The 15,019-nt window shown below is 37.8% G+C and overlaps 1 protein-coding gene across 4 annotated transcripts in view; it reads right to left on the reverse strand.

Moving 5' to 3' along the window:
• Positions 1 to 3,617, reverse strand: part of CCDC102B (coiled-coil domain containing 102B) — a 377,235-nt gene extending 373,618 nt beyond the window's left edge. For all 4 annotated transcript variants that reach the window (XM_019545266.1, XM_019545282.1, XM_019545258.1 and 1 more), the window contains exon 1: positions 3,525 to 3,617. The gene's annotated coding sequence lies outside the window, so the exon portion shown is untranslated. The remainder of the gene's footprint in view (positions 1 to 3,524) is intronic.
• Between the last annotated feature and the right edge of the window lie 11,402 nt (positions 3,618 to 15,019).

The raw sequence follows: 15,019 nt of genomic DNA on the forward strand, positions 1-15,019 counted from the left end.
TGGAGTTAAACCAGGCAGAATTTGGCACAAGAATTCTTGCTCTTCTATTATTTTGACTGATACAAAATCAAGACTAGGACTGATGAATTTAGTGCAGTTAAGTAAGAGAAAAGAACTGGGTACAATGCCTTCAGGGAGGTCTTTTCACAACAAATCTATCAATGAATCAATGAAAGATTATTGCGTTGACCATAACAGGTGGTGGAAAGTTCTGCACAAAAATATTTGGCTCCAGGCCACTTTTCCTAATGATTGTGGCATGTTAGGAAAATATTTCCTATCATTTTACCTGTCTTCTACGTGCAGCACAAGAAATGAATGCTAGTATTATGTGGTCACAAAGTTTTAATGTTGAATCATGTCCATTAAATATTATTCATTGTGCTGCAAAAAAAGAATGTACAATGGGTTAAAAATCTTAGAAGCAGAACATGAAGAAAGTCAATTATATTATGTTCTGTAATGAGGCTGGACTCAAACATTTCACCATTAACAATGACATTTAAGAACAAATTTATCTATCTGCATGTGGATTAAGGTAACTGAGCCTTCTAGTAGGGTTAGAACAGGGGTCAGCAACCTACACACATAGATCTGGCTAACAGAGCAGGGGGCTTCAGCAGCACCACACTGCACTGTGTCACAGCCGTACACTTCACCCATGGCATGTCTCAGCTGGGTTGTAGAGGGAAGTGGTGGTAGGAGCATATGGGTACTAGCACTGGCCAAGCTTCACCAAGAGCCGGGTCTTTCCACCACCAAATAATGTTTCCAGCCCCTGGTTTAGAACAAAGTAGAAAAACCTAAGAGCAGGAAAGATTTCCTGTTATAGGAGATGCAGTTAGGTCAAGGGATCAATTAAACCCTTATAAATTTATAGTGGCAGTGGTATATTGGTATTACTATTTAAAATATTCAGTGAAACAGAAATTGCTTGTCTAGGGAAGCAAGTAAAAGCAAAGGACATGAACCAGAGGCCAAGATACTGAAGGAAGAATGAGACTTAAAACTTAAAGAATTAATGACATAAAATAAAACCTTAAATTTCTATGTATCCATTTCTATGGATACTTCTTGAAAAAGTGTGCATGTGTCTGCATGTTTAAATTTTGAGGGACCTACCTAGATTCTTCTGTTCCTTTTTTTAACCACTTTTCCATAACATATATAATTTCAAGCAAAATACATCTCTACTACTATCATAGAAATTTTTCTCTATAGACTGGATATAGACCCAGCAGGTTCAACTTAAACCTGGCATATGCATATTTATGGTTAGGTAAGTCATGCTGGTTAATCCACTCTGTGGACTATTTTATATAGAAGTAATCATGGCAGTGTCAGTCAGAAAGGTATCACAGCTCTTCTGTTTAATCAGAGCTGAGAGAGAGAAAAAAAGTGAAAAAACAAAAAACAAAAACTCAAACCACAGGTCTCTCTAACCATACAGCTAGCAGAGGTACATAACTGCCTGTTCGCCCCACCCCCCCGATGAATCTTTTAGCATATAGCTCCCTCTTCTGGTGCTGGGAAAATTCAAGTTTGTTTTGTTTGTTTTTATTTTTAATATGGTCAGTTAAAATAAATGAAAACCAAATTCAACATATTCACAAAATGAAGTCTACAAATTATAGGACAGCCTGTTTATAAAGCGATATGAAAGGATCCAATGATTTATAACAGATTTTTTTTTGCCAAGTCCTTCTGTCACTATTATTAAATTGTACCAACCTGCCAGCTGTTTTTCATTTGTTTCTAGTGATCAATAACCAATTTTTTCAGGAAAAGGGGCAAGTGTAAAATGTAATATTTAAATGGAAGAGGATACATGCTTGTTGCAGTGGTTATACTAGACAACTCAAAGAAAAACAGAAAATATAGGAACCATGAAACAAGATTGTTTAATATAGGAACCATGAAACTAGAATATGTTTTGCAGAGAGCAGCTGCCATTAAAAACTTGGTATTGGCCACCAGAGCTTTACAACCACCTCTGAAACTTCTGTGTGGCAACAGTCTCACTGTGATCTCTGTATGCAATGAAAGTAGGGAAGGTTTCTTGCTGTATCATGTGAAATGCTGAAGAATACATGTAGGTTTTAAGAATAATGACTAATCAATTTACTAATCTGATTATTCAACTAGCAGATTAGGATAAACAAGATGAAGCCTTTGAGTCTTTTAATTTATTCTGATTTACAAAAGTCAATAGCAATGTTTTGATTGTACTAGCAGCTGGATTAGGGCCCATGTATGTTGATAAATCATTTCTTTTACACTCCTGAAATTTAATTAGAGCATAACTTTTTTATATTTTTAAGGGAAATATCATGGCCATTCCTAAAGTCCTATAGAATTCATTGGAATGTTTGAGTGCACGAGACAGAATTGCCCCAATGAATAATACTTAGCTTTTATAGAATGCTTTGCTTCTCCAGTGCACTGGCAAAAAGTTGCAGCAGAAATCTATGAAGTTGCAAAATAAACAATATTCTGACAAGCTTAACAGAACAAGGCTGATTGATAGAAACACTGATGATGTGGGGAATTATAATGAAATCAGTGAGAATGGAAAGACAAGTCATTACTATCTTTAAAAAAAAAGAACAAAATCTCTGTTATAACTATTTGCTATTTGTTTATTACACTGTTCTACATCATTTGGTGAATTTGGAGCTCTGGCTCTGGCTAGGGATAGATCATCCACATATTCACATTCTATCTGGGAATCCACCCCTTCAAAGAATGGACAAATTAAATATCTTTCTGTAGTGCCAGCCTATTACATTACACTTGTGCAATAAAACTCAGCAAAAGACTAACACTCTTTTTTCCCTTAGTCCATAATCATGCCTGCACTCAAGTATTTTTAAGAAGGAAATTAAGATAACTATCACTATTTACACTGTTGAAATTAGAAATTCTTTCTGACCACAAAACTTCCTGCTAACAATAACAGAAATCTATGAGAGCGGCAGCAAAACTCAAACAATACTATTCTCCAGAGACAAAGTTCTGTACAGTAAAGTATGGGGTTGTGGAAAATGACCAAAACATCACCACCTCTTCCTATTGCAATAGAAAATAAAGCAAGTTTTGATTTTTATACATACATATATACACACCAAAACAGTAGAAGCTTTCAAATAATACATATTTACACTCATTTTCAGGAGTTATCATCACTAATAAAAATCTAAAGCACTTCACATATTCTGAAGATTTTAAAATCTTCCCTGATTAGTCTAGATAAGCAAACACTATATTTAAGTAGTCAAAGTATAGTTTACATATCTGGATAAACTTTACCAAGCAGTGGCAAATTGGAAAGAAAAGGAAAGAAACGGAAAGGAAAGTTCAAACTAGTTATGTACTCAAAAATTGCATTTCTTTTCAGACATACCATCTTTTCAGGTGGTATGCACTGTTCTACACCTACACCCTGGGTATGACAACAACTTCTATCCCAACAGGAACATTAGAAAATTAAATCATAAACCCATAAGCATATTAAATCCCCTTACCCTCAGGCTCACTGGGCTGCTCTCGCTTCTCAGTGTTACAGACATATGTGTAAACAACAGAATTTCCTGCATCCTTTTCTCATCTGCGGAGCACTGGGGTCTTGGCCAACAGGATTATTTCCAGCATTAAGGCCATTCCACAGTAACTTGAAAAAGGATTCCCATTGGTCAGGATTTATCAAAACAAATGCCACAGCATTTTTTTGAAATGCAGGTCATTCACCCAAAATTAAAACTGTGCTTATTATTATTTACTAAATATTGCTTCTCTTTGTGTTTCTACACTTTCTTTCATTGTGAGTTATAAATTATGACCTCAATTTGTTCAAAGATTTCAGAATATTCTCATCTTAATGTACCATTGACTTCAATGATACATTTCAGAATTAGCAACTTCAAATGAAACAAGGCCACTTATTTCTTTTAGTGTCTTTCAGATTTAAAAAAGAATAACCTTGGGGATGGAAAAAATCCCTCTTACATTTTTGTATAGCAGTGTTTCTGAACCCCCATGCCCCACATATCCACCACCTGCCCCACAGAGTGGGGGCCTGGGGCATGAGTGGCACTGGGTTGGGACTGGCCACTGATGTTTACAAATGGGTCCTGGTACAAAAAAGGTTGAGAACCACTGCTGTATAGTACTAGCATGCCTTGGGTTTTACTGTAACAAACAAACTACTTATTAAGGCTGCAAAAAAACCAAAGACTTGTGATATTCTACATCAGTAGTAATCAACCTCCAGGCCATTGGCCAGACCTGGCTCATGAGCTCATGTCATCCAGCCCATGAATCTCCCCATGGGTCCAAGAATTTGGTGGCGGAGGAGCCATAATTCAATAACTTTGTTATAATGCCTAAAACTCCCTAACCACAGATTTAGGATCCATTCTTGCATGCCATGTAATAAGACATGGTAGTGTTAGAGATGTGTGGTAACTGTAATGGTCCAGGAGTTATGTGAGATGCAAAGACTTTTTTTATGTGATATATTTTATTGGACCAGCTTCTTTATTTGGAATTAGACAAGCTTTCAAATGCAAAACATTTTTCTTCAAGTCTGAAGAAGAAAGCAAGCACAGAAATTATTAGGCACAGTGGGTACATCTATGAAATTAGAGAGGGACAGAAATTCTCATGGGTAGCAGACAAAGAATTAGCAGAAGAAAAGAAGATCAATTGATTGGAGATCAAGACCTTTCAAGAGGGAAAGGGTCATTATCACCTGTAGTGTGTAGGAATAATTTCAGGAATCAGGTAGATTATAGCGTATTACAAAATCAATATTGGTGTTCGGTTCTCAGTTCTTAGTATCCAGCCAGCTCCCAAGCTCACCTTTTAAAGATGTTTGGTAGATATCCCCTGAACATTTGGATAGTGAGGTCAAAAAGAAAGTTCCTGTTCTATAAAATACGTGCTCCTTACCAACATATGTGTGTGTCCTTTATATTGTTTCCCGTGAAGGTTCACTCTGGTCTGGGACAGACATTGCCTAAACCAGTTTGAGCCAAATCAGTTAAGTCTGACACTACATTCAACCAGAATCATCTCAAACTGGATTCAGCCATTTTCAAACTGGTTTATGTGCACAGAACATCTGTTTTGTTACATATTTAAACAAGTTTCTGATAATTTGAACCAGTTTATGTGTAATGTCTGTCCCTAGCCTCCAGTACATAGCTGCTGATTAGTTTCATCCATGTAATTTCCATGAGGGCATTTGGTGCATTGGATCAGAAATGTAATTTTAGGAAACTATGTCTCTCCATGGATTCTGAAGGGTTTGTCGTGAAGGAGGGGTGTATTGATTATACTAGAAGTGGAGATGTGTTGACAGTTTAAGCATTTATTTCTAAGGCTGTGTCCCACTTGATGCTTGTTGAACAGTGAGGAGTTTGCCTTTGACAGTGAAGTGGGTGAGAACTGGGTTCTCTGAAAGACAGGGGTGGAAAGGCGTGGAATATTTTCCCTAATGTCTGATCTTTGTTGAGCAGAAGCTGTGGTTGTTTCTTGATTCTTTTAATCAGTTCCAATGCGTGGTGGTAGGTGGCAACCAGGCATGTGTAGTCACAGTGAGGTTTCTTGTTGTATTGTAGCAGGTTACTGCAGGGTATTTCTTTCAAAGGTACAGTCTATTTTGGTACTATAGGGTCCTTGCATAATGGCAGATTTTAGCCTGCCCAGGTAGGCATCACTACTATTTTCCTTGGAGCAGATGCAGTAGTACCCGAGGGCTTGACTGTAGATTACAGCTTCTTTTGCTGGCCTTGTGAACAGAAATATGGCTCTCCATGTTTTGTTTTGTTTTGTTTTTTGTATATGGTTTACAACTATCCCCCCTCCATAAAACTTTCTCTGTAATATTCCTACACTAAAATAAATTTTCTTGACGCTACAATCCACATACAGGATGGCACCCTAAAAACTGCCATATCCAAAAAAAGAGGTACCAGACTACCCTTTAGGCAGTCCATAATCCCTAATGTATTAGGGACAACCCCCCACACAGTTGGGCACATTACTTGAAACATATTGCATGCTATTTCCATGACATAGTTCATGTTTCCAGCACTCCCATAACACGTTTCCTTTGGTCTTTTGTAACAGCATCTCTTAACAAGTCTGTTCAAAAGCTTTTATTCAGAAAAAGTCCCCAAATTTTGAAACAAACCCTTACATATTATATTAATCCAAGAAGATGTTATGAGGTGGCTAGAAAAACACCACTTAAGGTCTGTGATTACCTATATGCATAGGCAGATCCAGAGGGAGTGCAGTGCTTCAGTCACCCCCCTACCCTACCCTTTATCCCTGTTTGGATCACAGGAGAAGAAGCTGGGGCGTTTAAGTTCTAGAAATAGAAACAAATCTGACCCACCCTCACTCTGCCCCACACCCTTGTTCATGCCCTCCACGTGAAGGGATACCTCCCCTCCTCTCATTTCCTCTTCCCCTACCTAAAGCAACCCTTGCTCCTGGCTGACTGGGGGGTTGGGATCCAGAGCTGCTGCTGCCCCATCCTAGCCAGACTGCTTGGAGCTAGGCATATCAGAGTTAGTGGCAGTCGGGGAAGCAGAAAGGTTCCCCCCTCTAGTATTCCCCAAGAGCCCAGGAGCACGGCCAGGGAGAGGGAACAGTACCCTAAAAAGCTGTTCCCTGTAGCCCTGGCTGGAGTGGGGCAGGAGCAGCTAGGACAACAGTGGCAGTGACAGGCAGATCACCCCAAACCGTTCCTGCACCTAGCAGAATAAGTGGAGAAGCCAAGGGGAGGAAATGAGAAGAGATGTACCATGAGCACGGATGGAAAAGGAGGCAGTGCCAAGAGTGGAAGAGGGAGGAGATTCTTTCTTGAATGAGGACTTTAAAAAAAAAGGGCCTTGTCTGTTGCTCCCACAGCATGATCTGCCCAGTAGTCTGGTGGCTTGGAGAAAGGTTCCAGCCACCCCTGCAATACTGGTTGCTGCTCCTCACCCCCTTTTTTAAAAATGCTGGATCCACCCTTGTCTACATGATAACCTTTATGACAATTTACATTATTATATTCAAGTCAATGTCTAAAAGCGGATGCTAAGTAAATTCAACTGCAAAATAAGTTGCATTTTTTTAATAGCAAGGAGAAACCAGCCCTGAAACAAGTTACTGAGAAGTATAATGTAGCATCTCTATTGCCTCTGGCTTTAAAAAAAACCCAACAAGTGACATGAGAATAATAAGGATACCTAGCTTTTGTCAGTCATGCACAAATAATTACAAAAGAAGAAATAAGTGTGAGCCCCACTTAAGAGATGGCAAAACAGGGTCAGTCACAGAGAGGTGAAGTGCCCAAAGTATTTGACAGATCAGTAAGAGGATATAAAACCCATATTACAATCGAGTTCACTATCTATTAGCCCAGAGGTGGGCAAAATGCAGTCTGCAGGCTGGATTTGACCCACCAGGCAATTCCATCCAGCCCATGGACACCCACCAATTTTACCTTGCTCAGCCCCCATGCCTCACTCCCACCCTGGCACTCAGAAGGCCCCAGCCCAGTCAGCACACAGCTTTCAGGAGGGGCTGCTGCTGCCACTGCTACAGCCACCGGGGGACCTACTTGGCTTCCCTGGCCTCCAGCAGCTCTCCTCCTGTCCCTGCTGCAGCACTCACTCTGGGCAACAGGTAGGGAAGCAGCAGGGGCAGGGGGAGCTGTGGCGGGGACAGAGCAGATGCTGCACATGGCAGCAAGGAGCGCAGCCAGCCCAGCCTGCCACTACTGCACGGGGCTCCCCATAGCACATGCATAAAGGAACAAGCGGCCTTCCCCGCTGCCTGCCACCATAGGAGCAGGGGGAGGGGCTCCCCATCATTTCTAGTGGAATCCCAGCAGCTGCATGTGGTGGGGAAGGCTGTCAGCTCCATAGCATGGGGCTTCCCCAGATGGCACATGTGTGCTTGGAGCTGCATGTATGCCATGGGGAGCCCCATGAGATAGACGCAGGCCAGGCAGGCTCTACTCCTTGCCGCCATGTGCAGCTCTGACCAGAGCCATTCTAATTAAAGCGCCCAGAACATCTCGTGTATCCATGTCCCTGTGCTTACAAATGGCAGCAGGGGCACTTTATCTAAAGCTCATTCAAGTTTTATATAAAGTGTCCCCACTGCCATTTTAAAGCTCAGGGACATGAATACATGAGACACAGGAGTCGGCTGGAGCACGGTAATTACCATGGTCTGGCACACTCAATTAATTACAGTGCATCACAGTAGCCTCACTGATTGTATATAGGGGTGTAGGTTGTGGCTGTGTTAGTCTAAAGACATACGCAGATAAGGTGCTTTGGGTGAAACTGATATCTTTTATTAGACCAACTTAAAATCCAAGTGCCTGATTGTATATAGGCACTTGGATTGTGTATAGGTCTAGATTTTGCTATGTATATCTCTAATGCTGTGTTACACAGAATATACCAGCAAACAGAATTTTATAAGCCATCTAAAAATATGTCAGTAGTTATTTCAGGTTTGCACTGGATACTAAGTAGTTAAGTGCCCCACGTTCAGGCTGATTTTAATATCTGTTTGAGCCAAAGTCTATACTTGGTAACAATTACAAAACAGAAACCAAGTAATACTGGAGGTGCATGTTAGCATAAATAGTTTAGTCATCTTCCTAGATAATCAGAGGGTTTAAGTCAAGTTGAATCATCAGATGTTCACCAAAGGAATGGGGCTTAGATTTCTCTTGTAAAAAAATAATTCACACTAGGAATATTTAATTAGACATGGTATATGCAATGTTGGTAATTGAGACCACATGTTTCAATACATGGCAGTAGAAGTACATTGGATTGTTGCCGCCTTGCATAGTGTGGGATGAACTCCTTTGAATTCTGGTACATTTGATCTTTGGAAACATTCCAGATACTCTCCACACTTAGAGCAAATCCTACTAGAAGATCCAAAGAAGAGAGCTAATAGAATGTGAAAAACAAAACTCAGAATTTCCTAATGACAAGACCCTCTCAGAGGGTTAAGAAAAGGAAGAGACCTAATCCATCCAAGGATTAGCAGAGCTAGTAAAAAGGTTTGTTTAATTTGCCTCAGAGGACCAAACTGGGTCAGGTCTCTCTCAAAAGAGGAGGAGTCAACATTCTCCACAGCAATGCAATCTCTATACTACCTCAAGTATTAAAATTAAAGTTACATTATAGTTCTTTCCAAAGAAACCAAAGCCATTATCTTCAAACTACAGGTCACAATAAAACTACTTGTTTTATCCCTTAAAGGTTAGAAAATATATAGTAGGACTGTAAGCTTTTGGACAATACTTGTAAGATCAGACCTCCCAAAAATCAGAATGATGTTTTTCAGTTAAAATAATTTAAGGTACTTGGGCTTACTTCTAGTTTCACAGTCATTTATACTGGCAGCTGATAAGAATGAGCACAGTTCTTACTAAAGTACTACAAGCAAGTTCAACATTCAGCTCGTTAACCTGTTTGGCCCTGATCTTAGGCTTGCAAGGACTTAGCATCAGTATTCTTGCTCAAGATGCAAAAAGTTTCTTGCCAGAACAATTTCTTCCAGAGTATTTAAGTTAATCTAATTATCCATATAACAACCATTATTCTAATCTTTAAAAAAATATCTGCATCAAATCAAAAGACAGTTTCAGGAAAAGCAAGCTCTCTTCCTTGAGAGGGATCCATAAGGAATCTCTTAGAAACTCACCCTGTATTTCCTGAGATAGAGGATGATCAGGACCCAAGTATGACTACAAACAACTGGATATTCCAATCTATTCAGGCCATTTGGAGCCAATTTTCTTTGTAACTTTGGGATGTCCCCTCTCTTCACAATGTTCAAGTTTAGATTTAAATTTCCATGAAGCTGTAAAACTATTCTGTGAACAAGCCTCCTGACCTCTCCCTTTACTCATTTTATGAACCTTGCAAAAAACTAATTTCTGTAGCAGCATACCATCAGCTGATTTCTACTATGGGAAGGTGAAATGAAACCCCTTTTGTCAAAATATTTCACAGGCAGTGCAAGGATCTCTGCTGACAATTACATACCCTGTTCTTATAATGGCAAGAAATAAGATAACTGACCCATGCTTAAAAGTTCATTTCTTATTTGTGATTTATACATTTTCACTACCAACGTGCTTCTCTCTAGAGAGAAAATAAAAGACTAGCTTCCATGATGAATATTTTACAATTTATTAGAGACCAATCTTATAGCCCATAAACATTAGGAATAGTCCTCACTCACTCTAAGTGTAACAGATTAAAATCATCTTGGGAGGTGAATAAGATTTTCATATATCTACTCCTTTCCGGGGTGGAAGAATAAAAGATAATACAGGGAAAGTGCAATCCAGTTTGATTAAGTAAGTACAAAAATTGTATTGCGACAATAGCAACATTTGGCACAATTTAATGTAACAAAAAAAGACTAAAGAATTGAGAAAATTAGTATACAATCAAAATACCTTGTTTCAATATGAAAAAAATCCATCTGAGCTGATTTATTTTGCTGCAATCTTCTCAATATCTTGTAAGGCTAGGAAAAAGTGACCATGATTAGAAATAATTTTCTTGTAATTTACAGTTTAAACATGTTCATCATTTCAGTTCAAGAAGTCCACAGCTGCAGATAATCTGTATTCCAAAAGTTCTAAAATTCTGTTGCTGACTGCAATCCTAATATCTACTTGAAAAGGACCAGTAAGAACCACAGGTTAATTTGATAAAAACTATATAGTTTTCATGTTCACATCATGTGTGGTAAGCTGTAGATAAAATTATCCCAGCTGTCGAGGGATTTATTTTTTCAAATTTTCAAGTTTTTTTCTATTGCATAACTAAGCAGCTTCATATGTTTCACATTGGTAAAAGCAGCTTTGTAGTGAATCTTGAAAAAAAATGTCTTTATACTGAAATATTCTGCAAATACTGTGAAAAGGACATAACTTAACAGTGTGTCACCTCCAAGTATGCTGTTTTGTCCTTGTACTGACAGCAGCTGGTAGCAGAACCTCAGTTGGTTTAAGTTGTCCTAAGTACCTTGTTGTCAACTGACAATTTACGGCACTTGGTGATCCAACCCATTTTCTTTAGGTCAAACAGTTTTAACAAGCCAGTTTGCAAATCTTTCCACATTCTGGATCATGAGTTTTCTTTCAATAACCTGGGAAAATTCTTCTTCATTTTTTTTAAGATAAATAAAATTTCATATTGGTAATTAATGAATCCTAGACTGGATGATGAATATTATACATGTTATCTTAAAAACTGCTACAGTGTCTAGTCATGCAGAAGCTGCCATTCATTTGTGGTTTCACTATGGATTAAAGTATAATGGACATAGGTTGTAAAATAGGTCCCAAATCTGCCAATACGTGTGTAGGTGAGTTATTATTGTATACTCACTCAACAGTACCACGCCTATATATAAAGCTACTCTTACATGGTGGCAGAACTAGGTTCTATGGTGGAAGACAATCAGATTCAAGTTTTCCATAAGAAGTCAACTGAGCTATTTGGATTGTTCCTGTTTTATCTCCCAGATGTTTCCTGATCACTTAATGGTATGTTTGTCAGGTAAAATTTGCCTGTCCTGTTGGAAGGAATGTATACTAATTTCTCTTGAAAACTGCATAACTCAGACAAATTCCAAATGTTTTACAACAAGAAATAGGAATAAAGAATGCAAAAAGATGTGTCCCTCTGAAATGTTTATATTAATTGCAACTGGATTTGTTTTGAAAAAATTTCCTTTTCCATGAATTACAAATTACTTAACAAAATGGTCTCCAAAGAATCCCTGAAGAAATACACCACATTTACAAGGTCTGCGATACCTGTAGGTCAAAAATACTATTAAAACTTCATATTTGGTCATTAACTGAGAATAAATTGTTAGTGGTAAAATAAATGTTCAGTATAGAAATTCCCATGATATTTATTCAATTAGGAATCAAATCTAGAATACATTATGCAGTTTTTCTTTTGAAGAGGGAATATGGGGGAGTCTTATTACTTCTTTCCACCATGCAGTGCCAAAGAAGGGGTAAGTCAAATAGATGTGGGTCCTTCTGTTGTCCAGTGAAGCTAAAGAAGTACAGACATCAGCTTATTGCTGTCACACTTGCTACCCATGCTACCATAAGGATGTTCAAGCTTGCTACTTTATATAAGCAGATGATTATGACTCATTTCAGATAATTCCAGTGCACCCACATAAAATAAGCCACAATTTGCTTCTAAATAGAAGTTACTCTAAGTGAAGTAGTAATGCTATAGTCTTATGACAGTTTTAAAAAATAACCAGCCCCTTTTCCTCTCCCAAAACACCAACACATTTCCCTTATTACAACTGTCAAATATCCATAACAACTCCGCTCTCACAGCCTCAATGATCTGCATTTCAGAAAGGATTCACATAAGATTGAGATAAATTAGAAAGAAAGAATTATTTGGTAAATAGATATGACTTAGAGCTTATATAATGTATAAAGAAGTGAATTAAAGGTCTTTCCTGACTGGTAAACCAAAAAATGATTTAATGTAAGAATGAAATATATCCCAAGCAATGAATGGACAGATATTTGGGGCAATATTTTCACTTGCAGCTGGCAGAATGGACAGAAAATTGAGGGTGTAAATCCATAGTTTAGGTAGACTTCTGATTTTATTAAAGAACAAGTCCTGTTGTTTCTTCCTATTGCCATTCTTACTGCTGTTTTTCATCGCAACCCCACCTAGAAGTGGGCAGTGCAAGATTTTTTGTCTCAGATGAAAACGATTCTTTTTTTTCCACTTCAGAATAGAATAAAATTAAATGAATAAATGGAACCACCTAATACAAAATCATTTTGGCTTGACTTGAATGTTTCATTCTAGTTAACTTTCTAAATATAACTTTAAAAATAAATTGACTCTAAGCCATTAAAAAAACCCTGAAAGCTGCAATATTTAGTTTTAAAAACATTGAAACAATGTAGCATGCTCAGCATAATTTAATTTTCATTTTAAACAAAATTTTGCTATCATCAATATATTCCTATCAAATATTTAATTTCAGTGAATTATCATTTTCTAGGCAAAGCAGAAACTTCAACTTGTATATTCCACATCCCAAATATATGCCTTAATTACCAGTATATACGAGATGTTTCATTGTATTGTTTTTTTTTCAATGAAAAATGTTGAAAGGGTTCAGTTCTCTCATTTCTTGTCCTCCCAGGATGCTTCTCCATCTTATTTAATCGCGCACAACATTCTTCATGCTCTGTTTTTTTCCAATATTCTCTGTTTCTAAATCTTTACTTGAACTCACGTACTTTATCTGAGGCTTCATTTCAAGTATCATGCTTTGTCTGATCTTGGTCCTACAAGCATTTATAACCATTAAACATGTAAATAGTTCCACTGACTTAAGTAAGGCTACTCACATACTTAATTTTAGGTGCATGAATAAGTCTTCATATTATTTAGGCGGCTGTTCATCTTGGCTCTAACTTCGGATCCTGCATTAGTTCTTCACATACCTTCTCTGACCTGAGAGGGTATTCTGAGGAATCAACAAGCAAAATATTTGGTTCTTTAATTTCTATCTTTTGTTACCAGGAAAATGTCTATACGTTGTAAAATACCAAGTAAGTAAATTATGTCAGTATATTTGCATGCTCCAGAAAAGTAAATATTTTATATTCTGTGCTCCAGAAAAGTAAATATTTTATATCTCTTCAAAATATTTAAATATTATCTGTATGAAAAAATATGCCATAAACTTCTCTTGTGCAAAATAGCCATTATAACAGTGGTATTTTAATTTAATTCAAACACTACTTTACTCTAAGATAAATTAGTAAAAACGTATTTTGAATAAAGTCTTCATGGATACTATGGTGAAGGGAATAGACAGGACTTATACTTAATATAATATTGGAAATTGTGCAGGGTCAGAAGCTATGTATACCCAAGAATTCATTTAAAAAGTAGTATAATATTAACTGCATTAAAAATGTGGATCTCAATCCTACAAAGATCTTTCAGACATAGCTTTCAACCAACAAATTGCATGAACATTATTGTACTTAGTCAGTGCTTAACTGGATAGTAAGGCTATGCAAAATGGCTGTTCATTTTGATTTCAGCTTTGGCTGTTTCAGGGGATGGCAATTTGTTTCAGTGTTTTGGATCACTGTTCCATTTTGATTCGGCCCTATCCATTTCAGAGTTTTGATGCTGTTTCATAGGTTCAGATTAACTGAGGAGAGGCAGGTACACCCCGGTGGCTGCATGTTCACTGGTGTAGCAGGAACTGAACTAATGTAGCTGATGTTAACATAGAGTGTAATAGTAGTGAAATGTAGATGTATTAGTTTTGTCCTGTAAGTAACTTGAAAACTGCATTTTGTATTCTTTTGCTTGACATAAGTGAATGAACTCTGTATGCCTTTTTTTGAATGAATATATGTAAAAGGATGAATGGTGAGAGAATGGCATAGAGATGGGAAAAGAAGATTTAACTGTTTATGTAAGGAACAAGACACCAAATGTAATTTACCAGTCAGTAAACTAATTAATGGATGGCTGAAGAATCCCTTTGAGGTTTAGGGCACAAAGGAGATAATGAGGAGGAGGGAGGCACACATCCTGCCAGATGGGCAGCAAGCACACTCCAAGGCTGAGATACCAACTTTTACGACCAAACTGACCTCGGGCTGAGATAAGCTGAAGATGAATGAATAACAACTGCAAAACTGCTGGATATGCAAAAAACCCCAAAGCACTGAAACAAAGCATATCAATCCCTAGGAAAGAGGAGTTTAAAAGTGCCAAGTTGGGTAAGTCTCTTTCTTAACTGCTGATTCTTCGGAGCACAGATGTGTCTGTTCCACCCCACTCCAAAGTTGCTACCTCCAGAATATTTCTTTCTCTCAACAAGGCCTGGGCCGGCCACCCAGTGCTATTATTGAACTGTTACTGGTAACTATAATGTCTGA

This window comes from Crocodylus porosus, unplaced genomic scaffold, assembly GCF_001723895.1.
Source record: "Crocodylus porosus isolate Cpor-Errol unplaced genomic scaffold, CroPor_comp1, whole genome shotgun sequence".
NCBI lineage: Eukaryota > Metazoa > Chordata > Crocodylia > Crocodylidae > Crocodylus > Crocodylus porosus.